At 47.7% G+C, this 10,977-nt stretch overlaps 1 long non-coding RNA gene across 1 annotated transcript in view; it reads right to left on the reverse strand.

Annotated features, from left to right (window-relative positions):
- LOC134935649 (uncharacterized) overlaps nucleotides 1-9,357 on the reverse strand; it is a 54,944-nt gene extending 45,587 nt beyond the window's left edge. Inside the window, exon 1 of the long non-coding RNA XR_010180308.1 lies at nucleotides 9,092-9,357. This is a non-coding gene — a long non-coding RNA (uncharacterized LOC134935649). The remainder of the gene's footprint in view (nucleotides 1-9,091) is intronic.
- Nucleotides 9,358-10,977: the final 1,620 nt, after the last annotated feature.

Here is a 10,977-nt window from a genome sequence, read left to right on the forward strand (position 1 = left end):
CCAATTTTCCGAATGTGGCAAGATAATACCAACACTGTACCAGCCCGCATCTGCCTGACGTTTAAATATTTGCAAATAACCTATATGCTATTGCTCAGTAGTGAGGCGCACGTCATCTACAACCAAGCAGAAATAATGCAACACTCATCATTTTAATGCACAAGTAATGGATTTTGAGGTAAGGTCCGCTTATTATTAAATAGTTAATTTATGCACAAGTGCAAGTTTCAGATGAATTATGACTCTCAGTGTTGAATCAATGTCAATGCCCAGTTGGAGAATAATGCATGAGAGAAATGGCAAATGTAAGAGAGCACAGCACTTATTGCGGACAAAGTTTGCCTCCCTCATTTGGGACAAGAAGGCGGTGGTCATTAGAACCCTATTACAATCACTCCCCCAGGGGAGGTAAGATAACAGTCTTCGTTCAGTAAATATACTCACAGAAATAAAAATAAATGCACTAAGCCTTAAAAGCATTCTATAAAGAACTATAGAAAACTATACAATGAAATAAACATAAAGTTTATTATTGTTTATTCAAAATATATATGTGTTTCCATACATCCTAACCTGCGCTGCGTGGGGTAAATTTACTAAGAATCGTATTTTCCCGTTTGAGGTCAAAGTTCAATCACGAATGACATCGAAAGTGTAAATATGCAACTTTTTGAATTGATTACGACTAATTTACTAAGCTGCCGTATTCTGCATTTTCGGTTTTTCCGATGTCGATGTCATTCGTTTTTTTAGGCAGTGTTTTACGTGAGTGACTTGTAAAACACTGCCGACTTTAATACAATGAATCTCGGCCGGATCTGAGAGATCCGTGCAGGGCTTCATTGTGCACCTTGTAAAAAAAATAAAAAATGTTTAAACTTAAAAAAAAATTGCGTGGGGTCCCCCCTCCTAAACCAAACCAGCCTCGGGCTCTTTGAGCCGGCCCTGGTTGCAAAAATATGGGTAAAAAATTGACAGGGGTTCCCCCATATTTAAGCAACCAGCACCGGGCTCTGCGCCTGGTCCTGGTTCCAAAAATACGGGGGACAAAAAGCGTAGGGGTCCCCCGTATTTTTGAAACCAGCACCGGGCTCCACTAGCTGGACAGATAATGCCACAGCCGGGGGTCACTTTTATACAGTGCCTTGCGGCCGTGGCATCAAATATCCAACTAGTCACCCCTGGCCGGGGTACCCTGGGGGAGTGGGGACCCCTTCAATCAAGGGGTCCGTCCCCCCAGCCACCCAAGGGCCAGGGGTGAAGCCCGAGGCTGTCCCCCCCATCCAATGGGCTGCGGATGGGGGGCTGATAGCCTTTGTTGAAAGTAATGAATATTGTTTTTAGTAGCAGTACTACAAGTCCCAGCAAGCCTCCCCCGCAAGCTGGTACTTGGAGAACCACAAGTACCAGCATGCGGCGGAAAACCGGGCCCGCTGGTACCTGTAGTACTACTACTAAAAAAATATCCCAATAAACACATTACACACAAACCTTGAAAGTATAACTTTAATGCATACATACACACCACCATATACACATACTTACCTTATGTTCACACGAGGGTCGGTCCTCTTCTCCATGTAGAATCCATGGTGTACCTGTTGAAAAAATCCTACTCACCAAATCCAGTGTAGAGGGCTCCTCGGATAATCCATTTGTAATCCACGTACTTGTAAAAATAAAAAAACGGGACACCCGACCACGAACTGAAAGGGGACCCATGTTTTCACATGGGACCCCTTTCCCCGAACGCCAGGAACCCCCTCTGACTTAAGTCTAAGAGGGTTCCATCAGCCAATCAGGGAGCGCCACGTTGTGGCACCCTCCTGATCGGCTGTGTGCTCCTGTACTGTCTGACAGGCGGAACACGGCAGTGTTACAATGTAGCGCCTATGCGCTCCATTGTAACCAATAGTGGGAACTTTGAGGTCAGCGGTGAGGTCACTTTCGGTCACCTCCCAGGGGTCCCCACACTGCCTAGATGCCCTCGCTGCCCCCGGCGCTTCTTCCTCCCCCTTTCAGCCGGAAGGACCTCTGGCTGCGTTGCTAGAGGCGTATCTAGGGTAGGGCGAGTGGGGCACGTGCCCTGGGCGCCTTGGCAGGCCCAGGAGAGGGGGCGCCGCCGGCGACCAGGGCATCATGCCCCACTCGCCCCTGTCAACCCTAATGTGAGGGGAGGAGAGCGCAGCGTCTCTCCCTTCCCTTCACCGCGCTGCTGTGTCCGGTCTCCGGCGCTAGCCAATCAGAGCTTGCGGACCGGCTCCTGATTGGCTGCCGGTCCGCGAGCTCTGATTGGCTAGCGAACCGGCGCCAGATAGCCGTCGGACACCTGGAGCGGTGAGGGGAAGTAGAGGCGCTGCGCTGCGCTCTCCTCCCCTCACATTGAGCAAGCGGTGAGTGACGGGGGGGGGGGGGGGGTGGCGGCGGGCTTGGCGGCACAGTGGGGCATGTATCTGGCACCAAATGGGGCATATGTAACTGGCACTGAGTGGGGCCTGGCACTGTGGGGCATGAAACTGGCACTGTGGGGCATGTAACTGGCACTGTGGGGCAATGTAACTGGCATTGTGGCGCATGTAACTGGCACTGTGGGGCATGTAACTGGCACTGTGGGGCAATGTAACTGGCACTGTGGGGCAATGTAACTGGCATTGTGGGGCATATAACTGGCCCTGTGAGGCATGTAACTGGCACTGTGGGGCAATGTAACTGGCACTGTGGGGCAATGTAACTGGCATTGTGGGGCATGTATCTGGCACTGTGGGGCAATGTAACTGGCACTGTGGGGCAATGTAACTGGCACTGTGGGGCATGTAACTGGCACTGTGGGGCATGTATCTGGCACTGTGGGGCAATGTAACTGGCACTGTGGGGCAATGTAACTGGCACTGTGGGGCAATGTAACTGGCATTGTGGGGCATGTATCTGGCACTGTGGGGCAATGTAACTGGCACTGTGGGGCAATGTAACTGGCACTGTGGGGCATTGTATCTGGCACTGTGGGGCATTGTATCTGGCACTGTGGGTCAATGTAACTGGCACTGTGGGGCATGTATCTGGCACTGTGGGGCATTGTATCTGGCACTGGGGGGAAATGTAACTGGCACTGTGGGGCATTGTATCTGGCACTGTGGGGCAATGTAACTGGCACTGTGGGGTAATGTAACTGGTACTGTGGGGCATGTATCTGGCACTGTGGGGCATTGTATCCGGCACTGTGGGGCAATGTAACTGGCACAGTAGGGCAATGTAACTGGCACTGTGGGGCATGTATCTGGCACTGTGGGGCAATGTAACTGGCACTGTGGGGCAATGTAACTGGCATTGTGGGGCATGTATCTGGCACTGTGGGGCAATGTAACTGGCACTGTGGGGCAATGTAACTGGCACTGTGGGGCATGTAACTGGCACTGTGGGGCATGTATCTGGCACTGTGGGGCAATGTAACTGGCACTGTGGGGCAATGTAACTGGCACTGTGGGGCAATGTAACTGGCATTGTGGGGCATGTATCTGGCACTGTGGGGCAATGTAACTGGCACTGTGGGGCAATGTAACTGGCACTGTGGGGCATTGTATCTGGCACTGTGGGGCATTGTATCTGGCACTGTGGGGCAATGTAACTGGCACTGTGGGGCATGTATCTGGCACTGTGGGGCATTGTATCTGGCACTGGGGGAAATGTAACTGGCACTATGGGGCATTGTATCTGGCACTGTGGGGCAATGTAACTGGCACTGTGGGGTAATGTAACTGGTACTGTGGGGCATGTATCTGGCACTGTGGGGCATTGTATCCGGCACTGTGGGGCAATGTAACTGGCACAGTAGGGCAATGTAACTGGCACTGTGGGGCATGTATCTGGCACTGTGCGGAATTGTATCTGGCACTGTGGGGCAATGTAACTGGCACTGTGGGGCATGTATCTAGCACTGTGGGGCATTGTATCTGGCACTGTGGGGCAATGTAACTGGCACTGTGGGGCATGTATCCGGCACCGTGGGGCATTGTATCTGGCATTTGGGGGCAATGTAACTGGCACTGTGGGGCATTGTGCCTGGCACTGTGGGGCAATGTAACTGGCACTGTGGGGCAATGTAACTGACACTGTGGGGCATGTATCTGGCACTGTGGGGCATTGTATCTGGCACTGTGGGGCAATGTAACTGGCACTGTGGGGCATGTATCTAGCACTGTGGGGCATTGTATCTGGCACTGTGGGGCAATGTAACTGGCACTGTGGGGCATGTATCCGGCACTGTGGGGCATTGTATCTGGCACTGGGGGGCAATGTAACTGGCACTGTGGGGCATTGTATCTGGCACTGTGGGGCAATGTAACTGGCACTGTGGGGCATTGTATCTGGCACTGTGGGGCATTGTATCTGGCACTGTGGGGCATGTATCTGGCACTGTGGGGCATTGTATCTGGCACTGTGGGGCAATGTAACTGGCACTGTGGGGCATGTATCCGACACTGTGGGGCATTGTATCTGGCACTGGGGGGCAATGTAACTGGCACTGTGGGGCATTGTATCTGGCACTGTGGGGCAATGTAACTGGCACTGTGGGGCATTGTATCTGGCACTGTGGGGCAATGTAACTGGCACTGTGGGGCATTGTATCTGGCACTGTGGGGCATTGTATCTGGCACTGTGGGGCATGTATCTGGCACTGTGGGGCATTGTATCTGGCACTGTGGGGCAATGTAACTGGCACTGTGGGGCATTGTATCTGGCACTGTGGGGCAATGTAACTGGCACTGTGGGGGTATTGTATCTGGCACTGTGGGGCAAAGTAACTGGCACTGTGGGCCATTTTCAGTGGCCACACCCCTTCTGGAGTGTGGCCACACCCCTTCTGGAGTGTGGCCACGCCCATTTTTTTAGCTGCACGCGCCTTAGGCGCGCGCACATACTTCTTTTGCTATGTTTTGGGGGGGGGGGGCGCCATTTTACATCTTGCCCTGGGCTCCAAAAACCCTAGTTACGCCTATGGGAGGAGGAGATTACCTTCCGGGTCCAGGGCAGCCTGGAGGAAGGTATGCCAGGGGGAGGGGGGTCGGCATCTGCGGCGGGTTGCGGCGGTTGGCGATAAGAAGCCCATAGGCTTCTATAGGGTATCGCCATCCAAAGATGGCGATACCCTGGACGGCGAAAACGCGGCGGTAGGGTCTTAGTAAATTTGAAAATGCAGTAAAACCCCCGTTTTCGGGGGTTTTACCGCATTTGTCCTTTAGTACATCCCGTCTGTATCTTCAAGGTTACATTTTGTGGCTAGTTAAATTATAAAGCCTAGCCTTTCTTTTTCCTACACCAGAAGGGGGCAGTGTGGAGAATAGTCACAGAGATAAAGGATTCTTCTGTTTGTTGCACCATGCATCAAGTCGTAGTTGAGTCAACTCCCCCGTCTATCCTCTCCCGGGACGGGTACTTCAACATCTTAAGGGCTACCCTCCGCTTGTTTTTTTCAAATTTCTAATTACTCTTCTCTGTTTTCTGTCAGCACCTACTAGCATCATTTTCTGTCAACAATGCAAAATTTTTATGTCACATACTTTGCAGAGAAAAGAAGGCCATGAACAGGAAGCAAGGCACCGTTTGTGTCTTTTGAAGTCTCTGGACGCATCTTCGGGAACACAACGGGATGGTCCTTATGGTGCTGGGAGCATTTTAAGGTGTCCTCTAAGTTGGACACAGGAACCACCTGGGCGGAAGCCTTGTGCCCTGGGCTATGGTACTAGTTGCACCAACCTTGGTACTGCCCCATATACATCAGCTCTTCATCTGAAAATGTCTGCCTCATGGATGAGTCTCCTGTTGATGTGAGGAAATTGTATCACCACAGAAACATTACTCCATGCATAAATAGGGAGGATAAGGCAGAAGTACAGTAGGTGTAACAAAGGGTTGACAGGTTTATAGGTCCTTTAAAGTTATGAATGCAAGGCCACGATCTTGGAGACTGAAGCATAGTATTCTAGAGTGTATGATGAAAGACTAAGGAAAGCTAACTGGGTATATAATGCATGATTATAAGCTACAGTTTGAGTTTGATGACCTGCATCCAGGAAGAGAGATGCAGATACTGCAACAACTAATCAGATAATCCAGCCAGATGCATAAAAAAAAAAAATGAAAAAAAAAATTAAGTGGCAGAATTTACACAGGACAGTTTGTAATAGCTAAAGTTGGAGGTAACAGGATGCATTTTGCATTTGTACTCAGTGTCGGACTGGGACATAAAGGGCCCACCGGGGGAATGCTGTTGTAGGGGCCCATGGTTAAGGGTGTGGCCAGGCTCCACTAGGGCGTGGCCACCCACCACAGAGGTATGGCTACCCATTACAGAGTACATGTCCTGTACGCCTTGGTAAATATATAATAAACCATATTCTTGTGAAGTATAATGTAACATAAGTATAATGCATATTTCAAGTGCTCTAGGATAGAGTCTGGAACCTGATCCCTAGAGGAGGAGGAGGGCACACAGGCAGTGGGGCCTACCGGTGGTTTCCCCCGTTCCCCTGTGGGCCAGTCCAACCCTGTTTGTACTGCTACCTAGTCTTCCATTTTGGTACACAGCTCTAGAGGAGTGACTCTGTGAAAATATAGTTAGCTGATATAAACAGGAAGCTCATCTGTGGCGCAGAAATTTAGAGTTGTAGAGTATGACCCATTATAATCTGGGAGTAATGTGGCTGCATGGGCATATGTAAAAGTTTTGCACCAAGAGAAAATAATGGTATATTCACAGGGCAGTTTCTATACAATATGGCACCCAGTGCCCACCTTCACTCACCTAGGGTGTTTTAAAACATCATACCTCCCAACTTTTGGGACGTACAGGATGGGGCTGCCAAAAAAGGGGCATGGCCTCACAGGAAAAGACTGCCTTACACCTCCATTTTGCACTCTGCACACCCACACATTGGCCACAGGAAAACAACATACACATTAGAAAAATAAAGCACACTGACCCCAATAGGAAAAAACCCACAATGGCTCCCACAGTAAAACAAACAAACAGACAAACAAACAAACAAACAAACAAACAAACACATGGCCCCCAGAGTAAAAAAATAAAACACAATGTCCCCCACATTAAAAAAAATAAAACACAATGGTGCCCACCGTAAATACATAAAATACACTGGCCTCCAAGGTAAAAAAATACAAGCATAATGGACTCCACAGGAAATAAAAACAAACACATTGTTCTCCATAGAAAAACAAACACATTGGTCCCCACCGTAAAAAAATTAAATACAATAACCCCCACAATAAAAAAATAAAACACAATTAATCCCAAAGTAAAAAATAATACATACTGGCCCTCATAGTAAAAAACATAAAACACCTTTGCCCCCACAGTAAAAAAATGAAACACATATTAGTTGCCCCAGCCCCCCACAGAGCTCACAGTCCCTCCTGCCCCCTAAGCCACGGGCAGCATCAGCAGCTGTGATGCCTCAGTGATGCAGAGTCTGTACTGTGCAGACGGGACAGCGTGTTGCTGCGTGACCTATGATGTCACACCGCTACATCACCTTAGGTCATAGCCCAGGCTGCATTTGAGCCGCCTGGAAGAGCCCAGTGCTGACCTGGGCCAAAGTTACCGGGCTATGGTTGCTAATGGATGCAGTGGTTGTAGTACATTGGGGTCCTATGCAATATTTATTTTATATTGATGACACTATAGATTATTCATTTTGTATTGAGGGCACTGTACAATATTTAGTGTACACTGAGGCACTATGCATATTTTATACTGAGGGCACTATACATTATTTATTTGCACTGAGGACACTATAGATTATTTATTTTATACTGTGATCACTATACATATTTTATTGTATACTGGAGGCAGTATATATTATTTACTTTACACTGAGGGCACTATACATTATTTTATACTGCGGGTACTATAAATCATTTATTGTACACTGGGCCTCTATGCAATATTTATCTTATATTGATGGCACTATAGATTATTTATTTTATATTGAGGGCACTGTACATTATTTAGTGTACACTGGGGCACTATGCATTATTTTATACTGAGGGCACTAAACATTAATTATTTACACCGATGGCACTAAACATTATTTTATACTGGGGGCACTATACATTATTTATTTACACCGAGGGCACTATAGATTATTTATTTTATATTGAGGGCACTATATATCATTTATTGTACACCGGGCCTCTATGCAATATTTATCTTATATTGATAGCACTATAGATTATTTATTTTAAATTGAGGGCACTATAGATTATTTAGTGTACACTGGGACACTATGCATTATTTTATACTGAGGGCGCTATACAGTATTTATTTACACTGATGGCACAATACATTATTTTTTTTACTGGGGGCACTATACAGGGGTGTTTTAAGAGAGGAAAGGGCCCACATGCAGTCTCCATTGTGGTCTCCCTCCTCTCCAGCAACGAGGAGACTCTGGCATTATGCCAGAGTCTACTGTGCATGCGCAGGTCCCTGGGAATATGGCGTCCGCGCTGGGGACATCTCTAGTGCTTATGCACAAATCACTTGGAAATGGCAGCAGTGGCCATTTTCCAAGTGATTTGTGTCCGCAGTGCAGGGCCACACACCGGTATGGGTGCAGGATGTGCGGTGAGGGCCCCTTTGGACAGCACACCTTGCACCCATTATAGAAATGCCTATGGCACTATACATATATTTATTGTATACTGGAGGAGCTATAAATTATTTTACACTGGGGGCACTATACATTATTTTATACTGGTGCACTATTGTTTGTTTTCTACATACAGAAGCAACATTTTAAAGTACTGTACATTTGTGACACGCGCTTACATCAATTAGCATGGTAGCACTGCCTTCCCCAGCATGCTTACACATTTATTTTAAAACTATGGGGGGCATTCCGACCTGATCGCACGGTACCGTTTTTTTGCAGCGGTGCGATCAGGTCTGTAGTGCGCCTCCGCATGGGTCACAATGCGCAGGCGCGTTGTTCCCTGCCAGAAAGCGACAGAACTAACAAAGTAAGCGACCGCAAGAAGAGTGACAGGAAGAAGCCGGCCGGAGGCGTTAACTGACCATTTTCAGGGAGTGTCCGTCCGAACGCAGGCGTGCCCAGCCGTTTCCAGGGAGGGATTCTGACATCAGCTCCGTCCTGGATGATCGCAGCAGGTAAGTCCTGAGCTGTCCAGAATCTTTTGTTTGTGCAGCTCTCTGCACAAGCGAGCGCAGCCCTGCACAGCGATTCCCCCTCCCCTGTAGGCGGCGACTACCTGATCGCAGCAGTGCTAAAAGTAGCCTGCTAGCGATCAGATCCGAATGAGGGCTATTACCCTTGTGCAGGGCGCAGTACTGCTATGCTTGTAGGCGCTAGATGCAGGGAAAGGATCCTATTCCCAGGCCCTCCACTAGGGGGCTGCACTGATTCTGAGTAGCACACGTCTTTTAAAGAATGAAAGGGGTATAACAAAGGGGGGGGGGGGCGGCATAACATACCCAACAACTCATAACAAGATGGTTTACACCTGGCATTTCCCTAAACTGTAGGTGGTTTAGGGATCTACAGACCACAACACAATGGTATACAGTTTACATTTTCAGACTTCAAACCTCAGAATAGTAAATCCTGCATTTTATGACTGAAAACAGTATTCGCTGTGCTGTGCCGTGCAAGCTACTGCTTAGTAAATCACCCATGTAGTGTACAGTATCTGTGTTTTATTTGTTTCCTCAACTGGTTCATTTATATATTTATGTTCAGTTATTGATATGGATATTTACTACAGAAATCCTGAAGAGACGCTCATTAGGGGGAAGATTACCATTGTGACAGAAGTGATATAATCTTTGCAGCCCCGTCACTCTGCGCCAGGCCTTTTAGTAAAATGGAATAACATGCTGGCTGAGCATGATTTGTTGATGAGTAATTTCTCCACGTATTTCCAAGGAGTCTCTTATTGATCGCAACTGCATTAGATACAGAAGTAATTTCATCAGAAACACAAGGCACATTAACGAAGCCTAGTGGTATTACTATAACACAGAGTACTTGCAGCTCCTCGGCTGCAGCTTCCTGTTTTATGTTTGCTGTTTCATTAAAGTGCTTGGGACTGTCAGTAAGTGGCCTGATGAAGCAGATTGCATCAATCTGTGTTGACAAATATTTCACATATTTAAACTTTGGCTGCAGAGAGATCTCTGAGCAGAGAATCCCTGCCTATGATATATACTGTACTGTATGTGCCATTTCAAAGGACAGATATTGTACAGTGCTAAATACATGTCTGGTGGTATCAGAAATGGGATTCCGTCAGGATCCCGTCGAAATACTGATGCTGGGATCCCGACACTACACCGACATCCCGAATAGGGTCACCAGCCTAGCGCCGGAATCCCAACCACCGTGATCACGGACAGTTGTGTGCCGCCTGTAGGAGAGGTAAGCCGCGGGGGAAGGTTTAGGTTTAGGATGCAGATGGACAGTTAGGTTTAGGCTGTGGCTCGGGTGGGGGGGGTAGGATTAGGCACCACCCACCGGGGGGGGGGGGGGGGTGTTAGGGTTAGGCTGCGGGGAGGGATGGTTAGATTTAGGCTGCTAGAAGAGAGGGTTAGGCTTAGGGGGCCAAGTATACTTACCTTCCCCTGTCAGGATTCTGAACATCGGGATACTGCGGTCGGTATTCTGACCGCCGGCATCCCAACTGCCAGCAAATCCATCCCAACCCTCAGAAATATGTACGTATTTTTTGCAGCCTTCTATGGGCCTAGTTTAGCATTGGATGTAAGTCTGTGTAATATGAATATTATGCTGTAAATATATGAAATGTTATATATCTGATGTGTATATATATATTCACTTATGCGTGTGTAAATGTGTATATAGATGAACTTTTAAAAAAAAAGAAGGTTGAATATTTGTAATATATATATTTATTTAAATTATATAGTGTATGAGTTTAACATTA

Source organism: Pseudophryne corroboree, chromosome 6 (assembly GCF_028390025.1).
Source record: "Pseudophryne corroboree isolate aPseCor3 chromosome 6, aPseCor3.hap2, whole genome shotgun sequence".
Taxonomy (NCBI): Eukaryota; Metazoa; Chordata; class Amphibia; order Anura; family Myobatrachidae; genus Pseudophryne; species Pseudophryne corroboree.